The 26,208-nt window shown below is 39.9% G+C and overlaps 1 protein-coding gene and 1 long non-coding RNA gene across 12 annotated transcripts in view; one reads left to right on the top strand and one right to left on the bottom strand.

Moving 5' to 3' along the window:
• The window catches only part of LOC144070657 (uncharacterized), a 196,255-nt gene that overhangs the window by 51,772 nt on the left and 118,275 nt on the right, over positions 1-26,208 (bottom strand). The window contains exon 3 of the long non-coding RNA XR_013299422.1: positions 9,995-10,210. This is a non-coding gene — a long non-coding RNA (uncharacterized LOC144070657). The remainder of the gene's footprint in view (positions 1-9,994; positions 10,211-26,208) is intronic.
• The window catches only part of celf6 (CUGBP Elav-like family member 6), a 128,522-nt gene that overhangs the window by 40,342 nt on the left and 61,972 nt on the right, over positions 1-26,208 (top strand). The gene's annotated exons all lie outside the window — the stretch shown is intronic.

The raw sequence follows: 26,208 nt of genomic DNA, 5'->3' as shown, positions 1-26,208 counted from the left end.
AGAATGGTGGCATATGCAGAGCATACGGCATAAACCCCAGTCAGTGCCCCCTAACCGCTTTCCCACCAAGGACACGCATAGGCTAAAGTGCCTATACCATAAACAGCTAAGTCTCGGGAGATAGCGCAAGCTGCCAGCGAGCCGCTGATCGATGTTTACTCTCTGTTTGGCACTCGTTGATGCGCTATAGTGGCTAATTTATTCTTGTCAGTGAATATGCAAAGAGATCGGTATTGAAGCGCCCACGTTTAGTACAAAAGCTGCAGCCAGGCAAACAAGAGATGCGTCCTAATAGAAAACTGTACTCTCAAGGAAAGTTTCTGCGCTGCAGCTGCTCCGCAAATAGCTGCCTTGGGACCACTGTTCGATCCGCGCATCCATTCTGCGGCAGACGCCTGTTAGTTTCACTGCCACGGCACATGTTCACGTCTCGGTTGAGAGATTCATTTCGAATGCGATTCCATTGAGTTGTGTTTTTTCAAATACACAAATGGGTAACGATATTGAAACACTTTTTTTCTCTTGTTTTGTTTTAAAGCTTTTCCATCCCCTGGTGCGGAATTGCACTTTTTTTTGTAATGTAGTGAGTAGTTAGCCATGACTCCATAGACTGCAGTAGGCTAATTTCCCTCTCGGCAACACAAAATCTTTGATCTGCTTGGGACAGCTTATCAACTACCCAATGGGAGAAGAAACCAGTTTGCATGGTGGAAGGCTGAGGAACACCTTGTATGGTGAAGCATAAACAAACCTACCAGGCAGATTTCATCCATTTGGCTTGGGAGATCTGCACAATGAATTGTCGACTTGGAGATCCAATTATTCTCATTTTATTTACAAAACAAATGTTCAACTGTCTGTAGTTGTGGTGCTGTCATCTTCAAAACCAAACAAAAACATCTCTTAAAAGCTTTCTAGATTGATACTATAAGTATCATTTTCATTTACTCTGTACCACTTCTCTTTATCTGCTTCTAAGATGGCTGCAGAAGCACCAAAGATAAGAATAAGCAATGAATACACTGCTTTTCTTCCCTCCCCTGCTGAGTGAATCGTACCTCCCCTGAGGCCTTTAACTGTGTCATTCAGAGTGGACACAAGAACTCAAGAGACTTCCACAGTCTGCTTCAAAATACTTGTGATGAACCACTTCATCCGACTGGGAGAATCTCTTCTCTTCTAACCGATTTGTTTTCATGTCATAGACAAGCAAAATCCTGTGTAACGAGATCAAGATCAGAAACTTGAAAGACGCACGTGGGATACTTTTGTTCTCTCTTTTTCTTTTGCAATTTGATGCTTGACTGCTAATTACGCTCCCTGTGGAAAGCTATAGTCTCTCTGCGTCTTTAAACTGTAAACACAAGCAATCCTGTCCATGTCGCGCTGTTACCTAGCCTCCCTGTGGTGACGTATACTTTTGGTCTCTACATTACTTTTGTCCTACATGTTTCCTTGTGTGCAAACGTATTCCTTTCACCTTGAAGCTTGGATGTTATAAGATTAACAAAGAAAAAAAAAACAAGTCCCCCTGCTGCACGAGCGCTATGACCGCCCTTCGAAGCGCCTACGATGATTGTCATGACACCAAACACATTTATCAACGCCATTGGAATTAAACAGCGCCAGTTTCATCATCTGATGGCCAGGCAGCCTGAAAATAACAATAACAGTGAAATCCAATTTGATAAAGGAATAATTGAATTTGCAAACATCAGAGGAGAGATGTGATCCAGATTATGTTTTTTAAATGATGTCTAGAGATATTGGCCATATGTAAATCGTGAAACGGTGAAATGGATATATGATTAGGGTCCAGTGGTGATGAAGTTGTATCGCTTTGGATGTGACTGATGTGGGCTGCTTGGTGATGAAATAAACGGATTAAAGGTAATGAAAAAGTATATGAGCTAGGGAATGAGGGTTGTCATGGTATTTTATAGATCTTAAATCCAGTAGAGCCATCTTCATCTTCATCTCTTTGAAATGTTGTTCCTTCATTTTCCTATTTGAAGTTTTGGGTTTACTTTGCTCTCCAACCAGTCCAAGATGTACCTGTCAGCTGGCTTTGCATCCAAGCGGGATAATCAATTAATAACTTTCCTGGTAAACCAACTACGTTACATAGCCTCACTCAATTTTATTCATCAGATGAGTAACAGTTATTCGACTCTTCATTTTCATGAAATCCTCACTGCAGGTTTTGTACAATTCAGTGTCATCCAGGTCAGTTTCGCAATATTGTCAAGAAACGTAGTACCTGGTGTCTCATCAGTGGAGGGAGACCATGGCATGCTCTTTCTCCTAATTACCCAAAGGGGTCATTGGTGCCCCCGTGTTTCCTTATAACACTTAGCAGTACTACTCTGTATTCCGCTTTTTACCAACCAATATAACGATAAAACGTAATGAAATAATTCAAGGGGAAAATCGACGGGAAGAAAAAAAGAGGGGGCATAGCCCTAGACCCCAACCCAGATCCCTGACAACACCATGACAGTAGCACACTAAACACTTCACGTCTTCATCCGGTTATCGCCTGCTCCCAGTATGACTTAATTCTGTTTAAAGGTCATTGTAAAAAAATAGAAAATATGATAACTGTATTAGGCCTTTCATCTTTTGCTGTAGTAGACTCTTTGCCACCCTGACAGGTGGTCTTACTGCAAGTATGACCCACTTTTATCAGCACGTCCTCATCTGACCTCCAGGCCAGACTGTGAGGGACACTCAAAAATTATTTGTTGCTGACCAAAAGCTTCCGTAAACCCTTTTTGTCTTTATTAGAGGTCATCTCAGTGTGGGCTTACTTGCCATTGTGGACATGCAAGGATGAGTTATTATTTCTGATATTGTATGCGTGGTGGCTAGTGTTCCCAAGATATAAGATAGACCTAGTTTTCTTGTATTTTTTTCTCTCTGAAGCAATTCTAGCTTCCTTCCCAGTACTACCTGAAAAAAGCCCACCAGTGTTCTGACCTGAAAGGGCTCAGATTATTTAAAATGGCAGCCTGAAATTGTGGTGTTCTTTTAACCTGAATTCTTATCTCCATTCCTATTTTGTGCATGCCCTTTTATGCTCAATTTAACAATAAAAGTTCAATGGACAGAGTTTTTTTTTCCGTTTCACTTATTATTTTTTCTAGCAGTACTTTGCATTGAAAAGGATTTGAAGCCCAGTGAAAAGTTTATCTTAATTTCAGGTGGTATTGTAGAGAAATTAATAAAACAGGTTTTGCTGCTGTTAGCTATTGATTATTTGGTCTGAGGATTTGTACAACTATGCAACAAGGACAGACTTAACATTTTTTATAAGTACTTGTTTTGGTAATGTTCTTAAAGAAAATAATCGTTTGAGGGGACTTAAAAACTGAAAATGTAGTTTCAGAGTTTTAAACAGAATCCCCTAAGGACTCTTTTATGCTGTACTCTAAACGGTTAGAATGTATCACCCCAAATTTATAATCACAAAACCATTTCGCCATATATCAGAACCACTCTAAAAAATTGGGTGCATGCTTTATGTAGTTTATTTCCCAAAAAGTAAAAGAGAAAAGCAAAACAAAAGAGCTTCACACGGCTGGTTATCATTCCATCATTTCGATTCCTAACTTTTGAGACCCGTTTTGAATTTGACGAAACTCATGCATCTTATCACAACCCTGCCTCAAGCAGGACAAAGAACCTGCTTCTCGGCAGCCAGATCACTTTGTCAACAGTCCCTGGCTACAAGCACCCCCACCCTGCTCAATTTCCACTTTTGGAGAGTGATTTTTCAGCCTCCAGGTGTTTACCTGTAGGATACACATTCCTCTTGAGGAGCACGAGTGTCATATACACCAGCTGTGGGCAGACACATTGCTCAGTGACATCGAGGGAGGCAGGCAGTCTGAGCCAAACAAAAAAAGTGAATAGAGGGCAGCGGTGCACTTATTATACATGTGCAAAAAGTATCATTAGGTATGCAGCCAGCCCAGAGCAAGCATCCAAATGCAGAAAACAGTAGCTATATAATCACATTTCTTCAAGTCCACGGTCACAAAGGCAGTTGCTCTATAGCCAAAGCAACAATTGGCTCTATAAAATTTAACTTTTAGCTTTTCTGTAGGTTTTGAGATGGAGTATAAACCCGAAAAAGTGTAGGGAATGAAATAAAATCAGTGTATTGTGCAGCAAAATTGTGAAGTGAAATCGGGTTTTCCAAAGTCGCAGTGAGCCCCGCATTTAAAAAGGATGTCAGCCATTGTGTATTGATTTGTGCACATCCAAAGATTTACTTTAACGAGAAGATTTGCCCAAAGAAGACCTAATCAGATGCTAGAACTCCAGAAATCAAGGTGAGGGAGTTGGGTGCATTTTTTATGAAAATAATCTAGTTTGGAGGTATTTTTTTAAATTGAGACCAAAGAAAAATAGACTATGAAAAATACTTTTAAAAATATAATCAGAATATTATTCCAGTTCAAAAAAACAATCGTTCACACCCGTCTAAATGATCCGGATAACTCTGTTAAACTAAAGCAGGTCTTACAAACCTTTAAAAAAAATTCCTAGAAACAGTTTCATACAAATCTCGAGCATTTTATAAAATTATTTTTGGGGAAAAATATCTTCTCATTGTTATTGTAAACACCAAGTTAGCATGTCATATAATACAGACCTATAAACAAAACTGTTTATTGCCTGTTTTAAAATAATCACTCGAGAATGACCAATATAGGAACAATTGAATAGTTAATTAAAGGGTGGAATCTCTTTTAAAAATATGCTAAAAACTATACACACACAGGATTTATTTTACTTCACAGATAAGAAGTTTTTATCTGTTATTTTGAGGGCAAAAGGGCCAAAACATGGACAGGAAAAACATGAAAACACAACACTAGCTCTATGGTCAACCAAACTGCTTTTGATGACTGTTCTCCAAAACAAAACACAATCACCTCATAGAGCTCCATTTCCTATTGTCCGCCAACATCCCATCAAAATACAGAATGAAAATTCCAACATGCCTAAGCCTTCTGCATTTCCTTTAGCTAGACGGAAGATAGGTACGTTTGGTCGGTGGCATTTTTTTGCCCTCAGTATGCGCACTGCAAGTTGCAAATGGAAGAAGGAATAATAGATGAGTATCCGCTCGTGTCTGATGAAAGGTGTAAGTGATACAAATGCGTCCCATTCCGGTGATCCATCCAGACCCGTGTCATCGGGGTGATTTGTGGGAAAGGTCGAGCAAGAAATTACTTTGGCTGAGGAGACCAATCCTCTTGTTTGTGTTTTGGCGGCCCCCGCCGAGCAACGGGCGACGGGCGTCTGGCGCAGGTGGTGTTTTCGGAGAATCGGGCTGATATATCATTTTGCCAAGGTCGTACTCAATTAGGCTATTTGTTGAGCACGGCAGCGTGAGGTTGGTTTAATCAAGCGGAGGACGGAGACAACAACGACAAAAGAGGAAATAAATTAGGCATGGCCAGGCGACGCTGTCAGGCTGGCGGCAGCCGGCTAGAGAAATGCTCCATTTAGCTCTTTTCAGGGAAAACGCCGGGTCCACGCACACACCCGTTAGACGACTCACGCTTATACTAAACGTCATAATCAGGGTAAAAAATATTGCTGCTTATTATTTGCTAGTTTACTGACTGACCGAAACCAGATTTATGTTGTCTATAGCACCAAAACTAGCTTTTTATCCCACAGAGCATTCATTCTTTTTGATGGTGAATAACTTGTTGCTTTTACCCTTTTTTATTTCAGTTTTTATGTTTCACATTATTTTGTCTGCTTTGCACTGAAGCACTGCCTATGACCACCAAATGATAACATGATAACATACTGGTCTTTTCGCCTATCAATGTTTCCTCATATAGCTTTACCAAAAATCTGTTTATATTCATTTTAATGCCAAAATCGACATTTAATATTAAAGTCACATGTTCCATCAAGTAACTAAATTCATTTACTCTCATTACTGTATTTGTAATTTTTTTAATCAGTAACTTTACTTTCATTTACAAAAAAATGGTTGGAATTGTTGTATTCAATTGCATTTCAAAATGTTTCTGTCAAGTATTTTCTACATTAATTATATTTTTTTTTGAATGAGCAAGTTTGGTTCTAAATTCATCAATGGGACAATTATTTTACTCAAGTACTTTTTTGGCTCTTTCTCTGCCTTGCAACCTTCTATAAATTAATTATTCACTACTTTTCAAAAACTCTTATCCTAGTGAAGGTGCTAGGACCCATGCCATCTGACTTAGGACAAAAGCCGGTCTACACCCGAAGTTGTGGGTCACTTGTAGAGAAAGACAACCATTCACACTCAAGCACCCCTCCACCGACTGGGAATCGAACCCATACAGCCCATACCAACGTCTTACACAAAAACCTCTCCACCATCAGGAAACGCAACCTCCTACCAACGTATTGATTGTGGGTAATGAAGTTTTATTCTGAGAAAGGGTGCCATTGGCAATCGGTGTTGTGTGCATGAGTATACTTCATTACCCAGAAAACCCTCTTTTTGCGTTTCCTGGTCGAAACTCGTCCGAATAAATCGTTCAGTGCTCGTAGATATCAGTTATACACGAAAGAGATGCGCCAAAAAAAGACAGTGCGCTACAATGATAAACAGCCTCTCATGTCATGGCCACCTGGCTTGTTCGCATCTCGAAATGTTGATCGTATTGCGGGCGAATTATTCGATCGAAATTTTCGTCATACCACGAGCATGTCGTACCATGAGGTACCACTGTACTGAAATGTAGTCCCATTGGCTGGCTAGTATGCCTTGTAGTTTGCTCAACACTCACCTTTCCATTTTGTTTATGACTTTCTAACACAGTTATCACCTTTTTTGTTGGTGCACAACAGGCAACACGCAAAAGGTTAATTACACCAGATGGGCATGATTAGTAAATGTGTTTAAATAGACATGGGAGGGGGACATTTAGGTGTGGCTGCAAAGGGTGGCATGAATCAAGCCAAGTGACAACAGTTGTTTACCCTGATTAAGCCAAGCCCTTGAAGGGCGCTTAAGCACCTATGCAAGCGAGTCGCAGCCCTGAAGGAGAAGAGTCCGGCTGTGTTAATAGCGAAACAATCAGCGACCATTGAGGTTAATGGGCTTTCAGCGAGTCGTCTCGGGCTAATGTGTGATTTGCGGGGTGAGCCCGTAGCCCTGGCATTAAAACCTCGCCACACACTCTGCCGACGCGGCCCCCCGGCTTGAATTTTCCCTCGCCACACCCTCGGGCACTGCGGCATTGCTTGACGGTAAATATTTGGTCAAGTTAAAAGAAGTAGCTCGGCCTTCGCTTACTTACTAAAGGGAGGATTTCTTTATTACCTCCTGTCTACACAGTCATTTCTTCAGGCTGTAAATAAGTTAAGGGCGAGTGAGCGGTCGGGTTTGCGTGTATGTGTGTGTGGGGGGGGGGGGGCGATGATGCTGATGATGATGATGAATTGATAGTACAGAAAGTCAATGGCGACAAAGATGGGGAGGCATACTTGCTTTTCTCTGCACTCACCTGCCTTTTCTCTCTCACTCGCTTTCCACGAGACCTCTTAAGCTGTGACATTTCCGTTTCCCTGGAGACAGAGTGTGCCAGGCGGTTGCTATGACAACTCCCTGCACTTTCAATGTGCACACAAACACATGCGCACACCATAGAGGGGATGGTGCGAGAGGAAGGAGGGAGATCCAGAGGAAAAGCACACCTGCTGGCTTCCTGCTAATTGGCTATTTCTCTTTTACACTTTTTTTTAACACTCCATGTCTGCTTTTAACTTGGTACCCTCTCTCTGGATTGCTTCTACATTCCTGACTTCAGAAGTTCTATCCATCTATTGTGGCTATACTTTTAAATGGCTCTCCTCTTTTGAGTTGTTCTTGCTAACTTTCGCAAGCACTCAGGGCCTCCAGAGTCTGGCATTTATCTTCATCTGACCTTGTCACTCCTCATCATCACGCTCAGCTACATGCTACACGGTTGAAACACTTGAACGCACCATGCCTTTATTATTCGCTGCTTCCCATACTGGGTTGTTTTGATGTGTTTGATTTTTGGGTAAACCCTCTGCACTTCCTTTCAAATATGCTCTTTACTTACACTGGGGGGTTGGGACAGAGGTCTGGGTTGTAAGTGTGCTTGTAATGGAGTGCAGATTCTTGTGTTGCGTGACAACATATTCTTGAATATCAAAACTTCAGAATTGTCATCAGGAGAAAGTGGTTTATGCTTTTGAGGGCTCACAGTGTTCAACAGTTCATATAGTATGATGATCAACATCGCTTAGCCTCGTCAGTATCGTGGGATGCTGGAGCAATTCAACCAACATAGTCCATTTTATACCATATTACAGAAGTCTATATATTACATTTGAGCGGAGCAAATATGTTGCCGATCATCACAATTCTTAGAACCCCTTGAACATACTATTTGCTTCATCAGCTCGTTTTACTGTCTGTTGGCTCTGATATTTTGGTAACGGAATACCATTTGCCTTTCCCCCCACACCTTCATACACCATCAAAAATATGAAGTGTAAGAATAAGTTTGTTTGAATCCCCTTCCAGTCACGATCTTTTTCACTGTAAGTTACCTTTTGGCCCCATGTGGCCCCTTAGAAAAACACACGCAGCCACAGGGAGAACATACAAACGTCACATAGGTAGGCCAGACCCCATGATAAAGATATAGATATAGATATAGATATAGATATAGATATAGATATAGATATAGATATAGATATAGATATAGATATAGATATAGATATAGATATAGATATAGATATAGATATAGATATAGATATAGATATAGATATAGATATAGATATAGATAAAATATAATATATAATATAATATATAATACAATATATAATATAATATATAATATATTATATAATATATAAATACACACATACATATATCGGTGGTTATGTTGCTGTGGCAGGATTGGTAGCGTTTAACAAAGCCATAATAGTAAAAGCCAAAAACCCTAAACTACCCCTCGAATGCCAAATAATCTGTCATGAAATCGATTTTTCTCTTCATCTTGCAACAACTTGTACAGCAAGGTGTTTACTCTGACACATTTCTGTGAGTGAAAAATAGATTTAATTAAAAAAAGACAACGTGGAAACAATAAGTCCTTTGACCTTTTATGGACTGATGCGGATTGGGCCCAGTCCTCCTGACCCATTTAAGGTTCGCCACATGGAGCTCACGATTACACTATTGATCCGAACGCTAGCCAGGCTTCATCCGTCAGACACATCCACCTTCGAGCACTTCAATTATCAGAACCATCACGGCCACGCCGCTGCGAGTGGCAGCTTGTCCAACACTGTAATCTGTCAGGGAATGAGATACTGACCGCCTCGTCATATGCCAGATGCTCCCCTATATGTCACCTTGATCATTAAAGGCCGTCAAGCACTGACAGGGTTGTGAAAGGGCCACGGTTCTTTTTCCAGCAGCGATCTGTGACCTTTTTTGTTCATACCACAGAACAGTTAGATGCACAAAAATATGTTTGTCAAGCTTTGACGCTATTGTTATGGAAGTTATCATACTAGACAGAAAAGTCTGGAAATTTCCCACCTCCAACTATCAAAATCAATTCAGAAAACCTTTCTGAGAAACAGGTTGGAACTTTGTAGAGCATTGAACTCAGCACAACTTCATAAAATGCAGTAATCTGACAATACGACAATGGTGGTATACATCATGGGTTTCCAGGACTGCAGTGGGTGCATGTTTTCATTACACCCTTAGAAGTGTTACATTTTCTCCAATTAAATGTAAAATCAGTTGATTGCAGCCAGGTGCTGTATGGCCAGGAGAAACCTGACTGGTTAAACTGTCCATGCTAGATGAGTTGCAACAAAAACCTGCAGAGGCCTTTGTGAAATAGTTTGGACACCCCTGGCATACATACTAGTGATACACAGAGAGACAGTAAACTTATCAATTTATCCAGCTCCTTACCTTTGCAGCTGAAGCATGGTAGCACAGACTTTTTCCGATCCTTCCAGAGAGGTCCAACTATCTTCCGATGGCAGCCAGGAAGAAAAATCTCACCAGCATGCCCTAAATTGACCCCGGGGCATAGGTCTAATGGGAAATGCCTGGAACAACGCCATTGGCAGAAAGGCGTCCAAGGTATCTTGAATAAAATGCCCGGGCCACCTTATCCGGCTCAACCTAAGGCAGAAATAAAGCAAAATAAGACAAATGCTTTATTTAACAACAATATACAGTGCTTAAGTATTTATTATACACTTAAAAGAACAACTATATATCAAGGTTCAGCTAATAGCCAAATGATCTATACAAAATCAAACAAGATAAAAGCATACATGTGTCGTCTGATGTTTATTTTTGTATTCACTTTTCACTAATCCTATTGAGATAAGACCTCCTAACCTATTTCCAATTTCCAAGCACGTTGTAGTCGGGGGAAAGGGAGTCAATATCAAACTCTAACCACACACAAAGCATAGCGTGGGCAATGAAAGTGGGGAGTCTTGAGTTGTTAAATAATTTCACCAAACACATTTTGTGCCACTGCAAAGGACAAGCAGAAGATGAATAAGGACCAGAGTGTTCTGGACATCTTTGAAAAGCTGCTTGGACTGAACAAGCTAGCCGGTCAGGGACAGAATATTGATCGGCTATCTAGTTGGAGCCAAGTGAAACAGCATGGCCTCAGTACTGCCCACGCCTGATGTACAACTCTATAGAAATATCCAAAGTCCCCACGAAAGCCCCCTCACTCCCTGCCAGGAATGCTCCTGCTGACAGTCTAAGGTCTGGAGGTGTATGACTCAGTGCCGCACAAATGGACCAAGCTGGGCTGGAAGCCAAGCCAAAGAACAGACAATAGTCAATGCAAAAAATTACCGAGTATTATATGAATACAAAAGGGTAGCTCATTCATTTTAATCAAAGGATTGGTAAAAGGATATTTGAGAGAAAAATTGAATGATGTATAGAAAAAATCTTTAAGCAATTGACATTTTTTCCTTGAACTTTCTTTCCAACCCTGTTTGAGACAGCTAACCAGAAAACGTAGCATTCCGTTTTGTGTGTGTTTGTGCTAAGTGCAATTATATATGTATATACAATATAAAGATGAAAAAGGAGTAGTAAAATGGTTTGATAGAAACCATAGTATTTTGACAAAACTTGTTACCAATGCTCACAGGGGGAAATACTTTACACGAGTCATGTTTGAGAACTTGGCCCCTTGTACAATTCAAAGTGGGGAAAAATATTATAAATCCAGTAGGAATGTCAAGAGATTAGAGAACTGCGTTAAATCATAAAAATAGAGTGATGAGGCTCAGAAAGGAATTATCAAGATGAGCAAGGCCCTCCTTTCTTAAAGAGACGCTTTGCTGTGAAAATTGCTTTAAGCCACTGTATATTCAACCCTATCTCCCAGATATCATAAACCTGTCAACATTCAACACCATTCTTACTCATATTAGATTTGATTTGAGAGCTACCGAATTCTAAATCCATCTCGAAGGGTTCAAAGTCTTTGTTATGGAAAATGGAACTTGGTAAAATCACTGGGGAGCGCAGTGCCATGTAGTTAGGGTTGTCCACATTTTTACTTAGTCCTGCTTTTTCCCATCCCAGATGAGCATTAGAAGTAGCGGCTTAAACTTCACGATGTACCGGACACAAACTCACTAAATTTATAATGTAAGATTGAAGCACAATATTTAATTCCCCTGGAATTGGAATTGCTGATATCACAACCACAAAACTGAGTGCATCTTAATCTGATCAACATTTGTAGCACACATGACAGTACCAGGAATACACAACAAAATACCAAATAACTTTTTTTTTCTGCACGCTGCACGTTCCAAAACATGCCCGCCATGAAGTCAATACAAGTCAACTGAATTAATCGAGCACACCATTGGTCTCCACCCTCTTTTACCCTAGCACCATTATTCCCCACAAAGACTCACATATTCATTCAGGTCTGTGTTTTGTTTGCCGTTTTATTTTAGAAGGCTTACATCTAATTAGAAGGAGGTGGTGTAGAACACAAGCATAAACTGCAACATTAGCGCTGCTGGCTAATAAGAGAAACTATTGTGAGTAAAGCTTAGCTAATTTCATCCCATATTTTTACCATTTTCAATGATGATTTATGACATTTTTGACCCTTCACTATCTTTATTTATATATATATATATATATATATATATATATATATATATATATATATATATATATATATATATATATATATATATATATATATATATATATATATATATATATATATATATATATGTATATACACACTATATAATGGCCAAAATAAAAAGTCATTTGCATTACAAGCAACTTCTGCCGTCTCTCTGTGAAATGGAGAAGAACAGCGGCATTACACAAATGATCCGATGCATTGGTGGCCGCAGCCTGTGGATGCGAGGCAGACGGACGGATTTCATAGGTCAGTCAGCCGTGCAGAGCTTCATGTGAGCCAACGCTGTCATCGACTTGTTATCTTTATTATTTTACATAACAACACGCAGGACAGCGTATTTCCTCAGGCTTCCACTGTATCCAAGATATGTTGCACTAGTCATTAGTGTGCAAATACCAAAGGTGCACTCTCCTGCTTGTGCTGTATTTTTGTCGCAAAAATATGGCCCTAGCTTTGAGAATCCGACAAGCTTGTTAAGTGTAATTGAATATTTCACTCAAAACTAAGTGTCCTTCAATTATTTAATATGACCACCTTAAGAAACCAAACTCGCTTTAATTGAGAGTCGAGCCATGTTATTCAAATTAGAAGCGCTTCACAACACATTGCTAGCTAAATGGTGCAATCTGGTGCAATATAAATATAAGCAGCTACCATATTTCTTCAAGTTGTAGTCATTATTCTAATATTGTACATGACATACACAGAATTACTCACCTCTCTCAAACAGACTGGAGGAAAATTAGGAAATGATTCAGTATTAACTGTGAGTATGTCAATGCATGGACATTGATACTGTTGTTCTACATTGTAATATATCAAATCCAAAAGGAATTGGGAAAACAAATGTATTTTAAAATCCCACTGGCACAATTGACAAGAGTCGGTTTTAAACAATACATTTTCCTATATATTATCTTTTAAATGACACGTGCCATCCTAACTTCTGCATGTCTTTGATCCCAGTTACATTTTACGGCTTCAATTTTCCAGGAAGGAACTAAAGTTTCCATTGAACTTTTCTTGGTTGGAGGCAGCCCAAGTCCATATCTCAAAATGTAATGAAATTTTCTTGCTTAACTTGTGTCTAATATTGGAGGAGAGTACATTGACTGCAAGTTGCCATTGGTTACCTGAGCAAGGCAGGCCAAGTGCCGTCACGGCTGTCTCCCCGCTGACCCTATCGGGCCGAAGCCCCACTGTGCACATCAGCCTAATCAGGCTGCTCAGTATGCAGAACAACCTTCCCAGACGGCCCCAGCACTGAGCCCTCAGTCGCTGACCTCCCCTACAGCAACGCAGCCAAGCCAGGCTGAGCTGTGCCCAGTCAGCCAGTGCCAGATGTCAGATGGGATGGATAGCGGTGCTAGTTATGCAGAGGAACAGTCGCGACCCGAATCAAGTGGTACTGGAAAGAAATTTTTCTACACTTTGCCTTCTGGGGGAAAGCTGAAAATTATGTGGCTGATAAATCAGCCCCCATTAAATGATCCCCTGGCCAGGTTTTAATAGTAATGGACCGAAGCTTTTTCAGCAATGCTGCAAATACTGGACCCAATTTGTATCTTTTTGCATGTTTAATTAAAATAAGAGTCATAAAAATATGTTCAACCAAAATTTGATGTAGTTAACTGAATAACGGAAGCATGCAAAACTATTGAACGGGGGACAGAAATGATGAAATCCACTAAGGCCGATTATTTTAATGTGACTTAATGGATTTGGCTAAAGCTTAAATATATTTCTACAGTTTTCTAAAAAAAATGTTTTAAAAAATCCTCTTGGTAAACACTTGAGAAGACCATCCTAAAGTAATATGGTAATATTTGCTTAAGCCACATGATACCGAACAGCCAGTAATTGTTATTATGACTAAATGACAAACGTAGTGTTCAAATCCTGGTTAGAAAAGTAATTTTACAAGATGGCAAGACACTGTACAGAAAACAAGTGACCATTTATTGTTGTTAATTATGCAAAAATATGACTAAATGTTATCAATAGACAACAAAACATTCAGTATTTGCAGATTTACTTTACTGCAGTTCTAGCCAATACATTTAGCAGCAAATTCCACACAACTCAGCAGTTAGCTCATTTAATTACACCCACAATCTATGGACACAAACCTACGAATAATTGAGACCCACCGTCTGTTACAGTAAAGGCCACTTTTTTTTCAGGAATTAAGTTTAGTTTTTGAATAGAAAACACAAATGAGCAATGGAGGTAATCATGTCCTTTAGTTCCAAATGGGAACACAGGCTTGATTGTAGTTGTAGCAATGACATTATGTGAGCACATATTGGAACACTTACACACCATGGCTGATGTAATCCAAAGCAACACAGGCACACACCCATATATTCTAAAACCCCTTGGAGACAACAGGAGAGGGAGAGCGGAAAGTGGAGAAAAAAAATCACTACTGCGAGAGAATTTAGAAGAATTCCTTGTCTGCCCCACAAAATGTCACCTTAAAAAAAGCTAGTTATTGATCCCTGGGAAGAGAGTCTGTCAGATTTCACTGTGCACCTCTTGCCCCTGGCTCCCAGCTCAGTCGGATCCCAGAGAGGATGGTATCCCCTGGGGGCTGATTAAAGACATTTCCGTGCGAGACTAACAGGTCAACCTTTAAGCCTCTTCACCTCCTTTACAGCAAGCCCTCTATATTCAACACTTAACACTTGGGGAGATGACGCCATATGGAAAAAGACACTTCTTTTTAATAGCTAATACCTTCCAGTTTCTCTTCATACTTGATAAAGAAAAGTCAAAAATATAGCCATTCTATTAGATATATAGACTAATGTAATCAACATTGTTCTGCTCCTTGCACTGGGCATATTTTGGACATCTTGGGGCAGTAATAAGAGAAACTTAAGTCAAAGAGTAGTTGATGTAAGTTCACAATGATTTAGGGCTAACATTTTACAGTACATTTTTACCTGGAGTTGCAATAAACAGCTTCAAGCCTCTTTTTTACTTTTTAAACAGCTGTTTACTGATACTTATGAATTTGTGGAGAATTTATCCTGATAATTCATTCTATTAGAATTTCCATCAATAAAATGTAAGTTCAATTTCATCTTTTTTTTTTTAGGTACACTTTTTTCCCCCCGCAATTTTTTTTCTCAAAAGATTTAGTCAAAACTCCAGATTGCAAATTCTTTAGGGCGCTTGATGTGAGTGGCAGTATGCAACGAGCTGTCATGTATTATAAATGGCTATCCTTCCACTCAGATTTTTCACAGAAATTATCTGGATGTGGACTTCCAATTTGAGACCCTAAGGTTGCATTACATGCAGCCTTCTGTCTCTCAGCGGGTCAGTGCTGGGACAGAAGTGGTCAACCGCCGGGCTAGGCCGACCTTTACCTTATCGAGTTAACTGTGATGAGATTATAGAACAACCTGAACTGCCATGGCCATTACCAGCCTGTTGTCCATTAGTGACCTGTGGCTAAGGCTACACATCTACAACGGAATCAAACTTAGAAACACACAAAAAAAAAAAATAATGCACTACAGCCAACACACAGAAATACAAACATGTACCAAAACACAGCGCCCGAGGATGATGGTAGGATAGCCATCCAAAAGCCGACAGAATTAGCACACAGTCACCGCTATGGTATGTTCAGGGAAAGCAAGGTCGGCAGAACCTTACCTGATTCATAAGAGAATAATATTTGAAGATACAATCTTTTTCAGGTGTGAACATGTTTTTTGTAATGAGATTGAAAGTGGATCTTTGTGCCACTGCAAAACATTGCCATATTGAAACTACTTTGCTTCTGTTGATTCCTTTTTGGAAGACTCATTTATAGTGAAGCTACAAAATCCTGGCTAATGTCTTTAGATCTTTCTTTTCCTTTGATTTCATTTTCCTCGGGACATATCTAAAAAAAATAAGGTCTTTACACATTCACAGACTGTAAACTGGTCCTTTTGGAGTAATGGCTTCTTCATGGCAGAGTGGCCTTTCAGCCCAGTACAAAATTTGTTTCACAGTGGGTAATCGTGAGTTTTTACCAGCTTCACCCAGCATCTTTAAAAGATCTTTTGCTTCAGTTTTAGGGTGGGTATGCATATGTTGGAGCAAAGCATATTGGACTACAAAAAAATAAAATCTTGAAAAGCTGTCCATGGATGAATCAGACATGTCTAACTCCTGAATTCTTTTGATATATTTATTTGATTTGACTCTCCAATGATAGTACACATAGAAACAGTATGTTTATGTGTGTACAAACGTGTTGGATTAAAAGGATCAAATAGATAAATAAGTAATACTTTAGAGATCTTTCTGAAAAGCATTTAAAAAAGCTATTTTGTGTACAATGGAACGTGCCTGCATGACTTACACTTACTATACTTTAAGGCAATCTATGCTTGGGTTTGGGTTCAGTATTTATTACAGTGTGGGAGTGCGTTTAATTGTCCGTGCACATGGTGAAAGTGACGTCGCTATGTTAAGTTGCTTGCACGGTGATTAAAGAGAAGTCTCATTCTTTGTCTCTACGTAAAGAACACATGAGATCCCTCAAGCAAGGGCCTTTGAGGAACGGCAGTCGGATCGGCAGCTAAAAAGCCTGTGATCCCTCCCTGTTTCAAGCAACCTAGATTAACTTGGCGGTATATTAAAAGGGAATGTATTCATTTAGGCGGGTGAGAAATATTCAAGCCATGTTTTCATTTCTGTAGATATGTAATATAAACATTTCCATATTTTCAGTGGAATTTATGTTATGCTTTGTATTTACTTTGATCACATAGGGATAGGGACAGGGAATGCTGAAAATATATTTCAAAAAAACCCTAGACCTAGCCATTTTAATCCTCAAACCTTGTTTAAAACTCTAGCTGGGTTTTAAACCCTAACCCTAGCTACTTGTAGCAACAATAACTGGTTCACTCAAATCATAAATACAATTAATGCTCTTCTTGTCTTAATTTCGAATCCTTGATAACTATGGCTTCGAGATGTTATGGAATATCGAGGACAAACATATTGTAAAAGATAAAGTCGGAAAAGGTATTGTTTGGAGCAGTTTCTTTTTATCTTTTATTTGTTGGCCGGTGTCTTTGTTGCCTGCTGGGAGTTGTCCCACTTATTCGGCCCTATACACATTGCCATTCAGGTGAACTCCTAATACTAGATCTGTAGTTGCTCCTTGATCTCATCGCGGACCAGTGGGAAGGTGTGAGAGTGTGTCCTTTACGACTACTTATCTGGATGTTGTTACCTATACGTTGAACCTAGAATCAGTGTATCTATCATTTACAACAACCGGAAAGGAAATATACACAAGTTCTTTTTGCAGTGGGATTTTGCATCCCCAAATTTTGAGTGGTCCTTTGATTACGGTTGTGTAGTCAGTCATGGATTGTTGCTCTCACATTATTGTGGGTAATTTCTTCTCACATGTTTACAACATCAAACATGGCATCAGATAATGTATTTTGTGTTTGGAAACAAACTGCTTTCAGAATGCAAAATGAAGCGTGATTCCAAACACCTAATCATTTTATGAAGTGATCTCTAGACTCTATCCATGATTGTCTCATGTAATGCTGATGATATCACCATGGAAATTGTAATTAACTATCTATACCTAGACCGACTTCTGTGCAAGCAGCGTGGGATCAAATCCCCCTTTCTCAAGTTTGGCCTACAAAGGCCAAAAAGTCAACCACGAATACTCACAAAACAATTGTAAATGGGGGCACTCATACGTATAAATTAAGGAATGTACTACTGTATTTTGAAGCGAGAACTGATTGTGAAGTTAAGTGCATTATGATTAGCTCTGTGGTGAAGTAGATAGTACTGATATTTAAAATACCCTAATTGATAATGCCACATCCACTTCGCACCTCCTACTCATCCTCTTGGACAGACCTGTCTCTTGAATTGAACACTAAACAATGACATTTTACAATGGGATCTGAAAGAGATTTTCAAGAAGCTTATTGGGGGGGGCTTACAGCAAAAGCCTTGACTGCGATTCCACTTACTGGTGTTATTGAATGTAGGCCATCCTTCGTGGCAAACATTCGGCCATCGGCGCTGGCTCATGGATGTTGTGGGTCACCTTTGTGACAGAAACGACACGCCTGATCAAAGGCTGGCCATTTGCCGCTGGGAGGCCTTGGACTCTCTCTTCCAGCTGTGAGTGTACACTTGCATGACCTTGGCCTCGTATTGCAGAGCTTCATGCCTCAAATAATGGCTAATCTGACCCTGGCTAATGTGCCTTTGGTGTCCTCTCCATCCCTCGTTTCATCTTGGCATTCTGTTTCTTGGGGGCAGTCCTGATGAGGTCTGCCAAAGAGGGGGCTTGGACACTGGAGAATATTATAACGTGAAGAGATAAAAATAAAATGTTGCCCATACTGTGTTCTCACATTTCTAGTGCACTTTGCCCAAAAGGGGGCACTATGTATCGTTGCCATCTGCCCATGACGGCTGGACTTAGCGCCGATATTAGGAACAAATCTCACACCAGCTGCCTTCATCTGTGCAGCTTTATCTCATTGTTAGTGTGAAAAAACATTTCTCTTCCAAGTGGAGTGGTATAAACAATTTATAATCTGAGCACAGTGAAAAGAGATATTTTGCATTCAGTGCTTTTATGTGCCGGGGCAATTCTACCAACTTCCTTTGAAAAGCCCTGTCTTGTTGCAGGATTTTGTCTTTCTAAAGAAACTGCCAAATATTCCATCTGCACGGCCTCCTGCTGAAAATGGCAAACGTTTCTTCCATGCAAACCACTCAGCTTCTTTTATTGGGAATCATTGCACTGGCAGCAACTAAAAACCAAACATCAGCATTGACATTCAAATGTTGAAATTAAAGCTGCAAACAGAGTGAAGAGGTGAATAGTCAATAAATACGGAAAGTATTGGAAAATAGTTTTACAATCTCATTTTGTATTGCATTACTGCAAAAGTCAGGTCAAACTGATCTACTGAAAAGTGTGAAATAAGAATGGCATTCAAAACAGCAGACCTGCTACAGCCATACTTCAACAACTGCAAATTAACTGGCTTATTAATTCTTGGGATGACATTCTTTTCCTATTCTGGTAACTAGTGTTAGCATTTGAGTAGAAATAGGTATGACAAATTGGTTCTAGAAGCTGGTGCCCTTAAAATTCAATTTAATAGATCTGTAAACATTTGGTTTGCAATTAAAAATACAACGTCTACCAGAAATAGTTGTATCTGACTGAAACTCAAAATGCCCACACGTGGCAAAGTCCTTTCGTTCCAGAACCGGACTCTGTTTGTTGACACAATCAACATACACAGCCTGGTACTGTCGCTCTGCCACTTCTTGCGCCAAGACAGCCTCCAGGTTGGCTTGGCAAGGGTTGACAACACAACGCACACATGGCCAGAGCCTTCATTTACCAATGCATGCTCTCGTCCCTGTGGCAGAGCTACACAACTTGTATACATGAGCAATGTTCCCTCTAATTTTTCGTTGGTCTGAGCAGAAAGTCAACCTCCCTGAGCGCACTGAGTACCAGTGTGAGCGACATCATCGGTACTCGGATGATTCGCCTAAAGACGTTTCGGCGACGGACGTTTGACAGACGGGCAGGTCGCCGAATGGACGTTCCGCCGAACGTTCATTCGGCCGAACGGAGGTTTCGCCGACACGGGATTTGCGCGCTCGCCCCCGGATCGTGTGTGTACAAGTTTTTCAACCTCGGCCCGCGGGCCATATACAGCCCGTTAGGATTTTTAATCCGGACCGCCGCCGGTGTTGTCCAAATTATAGTAAAAATCAATGTTAGTCTACCATCAATGGCAGCCCGGGAATAAGCACTCTTGGGCGGGCATGGCAGTCCGGGAATAAGCACTCTTGGGCGGGCAGATGTAGCAGAACCGAGCCGTAAAATGACAGCAATCGGGTCAAATCCATCCTAAAACAGCATTTAATGATTAAATACAAATACTGGAGCTCTTTGGACATTAGAACCGAGCCCAGGGAAGTGAATTCCTCGGTAAAATGTCGTGATGATATCGCGATGGATGCAAAAAAACGTCTATATACCTCCATTCGCCAAACGGCTCAAAACGCTCTCAAATTCGGTCAAATCCAGCCGAAAACAGCGTTTAATGATTAAATACAAATACTGAAGCTCTTTGGACATTAGAACCGAGCCCAGGGAAGTGAATTCCTCGGTAAAATGTTGCGATGATGTCGCGATGGAGGCAAAATAATGTCCATATACGTCCATTCGCCAAACGGCTCAAAATGCTCTCAAATTCGGTCAAATCCAGCTGAAAACAGCGTTTAATGATTAAATACAAATAATAGTATTTGTATTTAATCATTAAACTAACAAATACTAGTATTTGTATTTAATCATTAAACTAACAAATACTAGTATTTGTATTTAATCATTAAACGCTGTTTGAACGAACGTTCAATCGGCGACCTGTCCGTCTGTCAAATGTCCGTCGGCGAAACGTCTTTAGGCGAATAATCCGGTCAAGACATCATCATTGCTCGCTATGGGCACACCAGTATCACACCTGCCACAAGCAGGTGCATGTCAATGTTCCCTCTAATTTTTCATGTAAAACATGCTGTAAAACACGAAAAACATAAGTGGACAGAGCTACTGCCACTGCACTGGCTGCCGCTTAAACGGCGCCATCATGGGGAAAGGGGTAAAAAAAAAAAAAAAAAAAAAAAAAAAAAAAAAAAAAAAAAAAAAATCCGCTTTTTTTTTTACTGCGCGCATTATGATTGCTGCTGCGCAGAGAAGACGAGAGTAGTGCGCAATTGCGCACGCGCGCAGCTTAGAGGGAACAGTGTACATGAGTATTCATGTTCATTCCGCTAAAGCTTACTTCTAACAGATGCTTAGCAGTACCGGATCCTTTGCCTCATTGTTCTGTTACATAGAGGTTTAACTATACAAAAAAAATACATTACTGTAGAGGCTACAGGGGAATGCACGCCACAGGGGAAAGATTTACCTTCTGCCTTGCTTGCCTCATTTGTGCGTCGACTCCTTTTGACCAGACAATTCAAACCATGATCTGCTAACATTGCAAAGATGCTTCATTTCATTTCAACTTCTATTTGGGAACATATTAGGAGTCAAAAAGTCCTACAACTAAAACTGGTAGATGGCCAGAAAGTTCAGCCCATCTTCACCCTGTGATGCACTCTATGACTGGAAGGGGAGTTTATACTATTATTTTACTGTATGTTTAAGAGAGAGTACGTATCAAGATCTGCATGGAGTGAAAGCTTTGCCTATTGGTTGTTCAAGGTGGAACAGAGACAGAAAAGTGAGCTACTAGTAGGGAGCTTTGTTGATTCCAGGAAATGCATTTGTCCAAAGAAGTGGACTTGAAGCTATGCAGCAGTTTTGTTTCCAGTTATCATTTTAATATTGACAGATCAGGGTTTTCAAAAAGCAGCACTTAAATGAGCGCATATGATGAACGTGATTCATGCAACACAGGTATAAGAATGACTATCACGGAAGAGTCTTTTTTTTTTTTTACAATGAGCTCAGCAACAGACTGAGCTTGAAAGCGAGTATGATGAAAAAATCATGAAAGAGTCTGACAAGCCCGTGACACATGAGGGATATTTCTCTTTCTGGAGATCAGTGAGGTTGGACAAAAAAAGAAATACGTCGACTCAGTTGGGAGCATGTAACAAAAGCCCAGATGCAGAAAGAGACATTGAAAGGCAGCCCGTGATGAAGCCCATGCGTTAGGATCGCCGTCCTCAACGATGTGCACTGATGGAAGGATTTCATCTGTTTTATCTCCTGTCTTCTTTTTTCTCCTTAACGCTATACAGAGCATGTCCCTTCCCTTTCTCTCTGCTTCAGTGAGGCAAAAGATCTTAATCGTGTCCGACCGTAATCTAGCAGAGTGGAACGCGTTTCTTCAATAGAGAAGGGTTATTGTCTGGGAAAAAAAGGAAATGATGTGCAGTTTGTGTGTGTTTTATCCCATGCATTCCTGTTGCACTAAAACTTGCGGACAAAGTGAACCACGTGACTGAATAAGTCCTAACGTTTATCTCTTTAAGGGAGGAACTGTCATTTGCAATTGGTTTGTTCTGTTTGGACAAAAAAAATGTTGTTGCCATAAATGGTAAATCGCTAAATGGGAAAATTGTAAATGGGTGTGTGATGAACCACATTCTGTTACACTGAGGTCTTAGTTCACTTATTGTCCACACTCTGGCCTCTGAGTTCTGAGGATAAATTTGCTCCAAAAATATATATTTTTTTGAGGGGCCAGGGTAGTTCTCGCTTAACAGTTTGAATAGAAACTCAATTTCATTTTTACGATGTGGAATAGTGGAGAGATCTATCGACAAAAGCCAATATTTCCAAGAAGTGGGCAAAATAGCTTTTGTCAGACATTTTGAAATGCCAGCTCTATTTTAGCCAATAAAACGTATTTCGGATTGTCCCACATTCACGTCACACATTGGCTATCCCCTGCTTTAATGGCTCCAGGAAGTAAAGCAGGCTTCGCCTGAGTCCCAAATGGAGATTAGATACTGACAGACAGATGGCACATGTACAGAAACCATTTTCTTTGTTACTTTTTTACCTGTTTCGAATGTATGAGCGTTTTTGTGCTGTGCGAGAGTAGCGTGATTGAAGAAATTACAGATTTGACGATTCCGATTATTTAAGCTATCATCTTGATGTCATCACGAGTGCAATTCATTCTACTTTTTGTAAATTCCTTTAAAACCACGGTCTTGCGACATTTGACTGAAAAGAATATTGTGTTAGTTGCTGGAAAGATTAAAAAAAGACTATTTTCTGAGGCAATTTGCCAACCTTTGGAACAAATAGTTCTGTTGTCAGATCATCATCCTGTGAACCTATTTGTGCAAAATTTTAGCTCTCTGTGATCAAGTCATGACACAAAAAGCCATAAAAAAGTGTATTACTCTGACATAGGCATAAAGGCTTTAGAGTACAACTAAGATAAAGGCTTGCAAGATATGCTGGAGTCTCGCTAACTTCCAAGATTCCCAGATGTAAGGTCTTAAAATGATGGTACATTCGCAATAGTTTGACTTGTAGTGTTTCTTCTAATTCTGAATCATAGCACCTCAGAGAAATGTGGCTCTTCAATGTGCTTTCTAACTTATTCCTCTGGTTTGTATAACAGACTCAAAGTGACAAGACAACAAACATATTGAAATTGTCACAAAGTATTGACTTTTAAGTCTGATTTTCTCCATTGTGATGGCTGATGCCTCCATTTTTTTCCCCTCCACGGTACTCCCTTTGTCTCTGTCACCTCATTTTCTACGCGTTGCATTTTGTCACTTTGCCTTTCTCGCTCTTTGGCATCTTTCTTGTTCTCTTGTGTCGTTGTCACTTCTCCCATCTCGGCTGCCTCGTTTGTCATTTCACTTTTGGAGCTTGTCTTTGAAGACAAACATGGAAAAGTCCTTTTTTTATGTGTGATGAGAGAAAAATACTTCAACAAAATCTACAGCTAAATTATCAGCTCGGTTTATACATTTCTGATGATTAAACAATTCATTTTGAATGATAAAGCTTGCCTGAAAACATTGGTGAAGGTCAAGAATTTAGTATTTTTAAAAATATGATCAAAAACAATAAACAACTATGCAGTATGTTATTATCATGTATGCGCATTATTTTCAGGTTTATTTCATTTTTTTGCAATACTTGCATTGATCATAGTGAGGTTTGGAGTTGCAGCCCAGTGACCCAAACGACACATGAAGAAGCTTTAATTTTTAATGTTGTAATTTAAAAGAGTACTTCAAAAAAAGTTTAACCAAATTTTTAATTATGTTAGGGAAATGCTTGCACCAAAGCTAGTGTCACGTGGCAACATCAAATGTTTGTAGGCATGTCTATCAAGAATAGACATTTATAAGTTTCAAGAACACTGGATGATTACTAATTGGATTTAAAGCAGATATTGAAGAATCACAATGACCAAATTGGATTTGTTACAACCATTATATAAACTCTGATGCCATTCAGGACAAAGCAGCTTCATTTTTTACTATTATATGGATGCATACTAATATTAGGCATTTTTTGTTCCATATAGCAACGTATCGTTCCTGTGTTGCACTAAGTGGGAAGTTTCCTCGTTAAGCGTCGCCACGGACCATCCGATCGGAAAACGTCTTATCGGGCGTAAATGGCATCTATCTGTACAAAATTGCGGAGCAAAGGGGGGGATCAACAGCTGCCTTTTTCCTCTTTACTTAGTCTGCTCGTTGCATGCTGCCACTCACATACTTGGCTCCCATTAACACTGATCTGTATTAATTGTTTGCATAAAGAGGAAGAAAGGATGAATAAGGATGTTGATTAAAAGATGAAAATCTTTCCCGCTGAGCCCAAGTTCTTTAATGTGCTTGTTAATGCCTATCCAGTTAGTAGCAGATCAGTGATGCATGATGGGATGGCATGTTTATGCATCAATCCTGAAACATTTGACTTTTGAAGCACACAAGAGAATTTGTATTTACAGTGCGTTAGTATATAGTATCCAAATGAATCCAGTCCGAGTGCCAGATTAGCATGCTTTGTCAGAAGAGCATACCCATGTCAGATTTTGCTACCGAAGCCTTTTCTGATATATAGCTTTGTCCATTATAGTTATGAGCATCTAATCGCGATAACCTTCCAAACTGACTAATTTATACACTGGACTGCATTTGATGATAATAATGAGTGGACTCGACTTATTTTCGTATGACTGTTAAATGCAGATTCGTAAAAAAACATGGTGTATTAATTACAACACCATTATCAAATGTTTATTTAAAAAAAAGAATGACAATTAGAATTAAGAAGATTTAAGTCATATTAAATTAGAACTAATTAAATAAAGAACTTTAAACTTTATAGAATGGTGTTCATTATTTATATACAGATCGTACATAGACGACAAGAAAAACACATTCCTCAGTATGTTTCACCTTCTCAAATGAATAGAACACCAATTTCTATTTTTTTTAAAAAATCATTTACAGAGCCAACAAGGAGAAATGATGTAACCTTTCATTTGAGTGCAACAGCCTGGTGTGACATTGTACTTGTGTCCTGTCAACAACCAACAACCCAGTGAGCCCGCAGCACTTTCTGCCATGCACCTAGCGTATTCGTCGATAGCCGGAATGAAAGCGAACGCTTCCCTGCGTCCACTGAGCCTTGTATCCTCTCATCGATTTCTCGCCACCCGTTTGCTTGCCCCCAGCCGCGGCCCGGATGCAATTTAAGTGATGTGCGGGGACACGTTTGTAGCATAGAGGCTGACACAATGTGGTCAATAGCCCCGGGTGGCGAAAGAGCTCGAGTATGGCACGGCCGTAGCGTTTTCGACATACGCATTCCTCTTTCTGGCTCACCTCAAAACTCTGTGTCGAAATAAACGATGGAGGCTGGAGGAATTTCCACAGGAGCCTGGTGGACAAGCCAAGACCATGACCAACCTCACGTTACCCTCCCACAAGAAAACACTTCAATTGTTCCGCATGATGTGATGTTGACTTTCAACACACTGCTTCAGGAAATTACACATCTTGAAACGGAGTGCCGCAAAACTAGGTCCTTCATGGCAGTACTTTGTTTTAACGGTGTTGCGTATTCGCAGAAGTGCAGAGGGAAAAAGTAGAATAATTTTCTTGAAGTGGATATATCAAAATTTTGATGCTACTTGAAAATGACTGCAATAATCCCATGGGCATCATTTTACTTTGCTGTTTACATTTTAACCAAATTGAAATTGAAAACTATAAGAAATTACACATGAAAAATAGTTCATTGTGTTAACAGATATATGTAAAAAGGTGTGGGGCCTTGTTTAACTGTTTTACATACTACCCCAAGACTGTGACCGGCTGTTTGGTCGCCGGACTTTTGGTCGCGGACGTTTGGTCGCCCGGACCCAAACAACGG

The sequence above is a fragment of the Stigmatopora argus genome, chromosome 2 (assembly GCF_051989625.1).
Source record: "Stigmatopora argus isolate UIUO_Sarg chromosome 2, RoL_Sarg_1.0, whole genome shotgun sequence".
Classification (NCBI taxonomy): Eukaryota; Metazoa; Chordata; class Actinopteri; order Syngnathiformes; family Syngnathidae; genus Stigmatopora; species Stigmatopora argus.
This window is presented reverse-complemented; position numbering and strand designations above follow the sequence as displayed.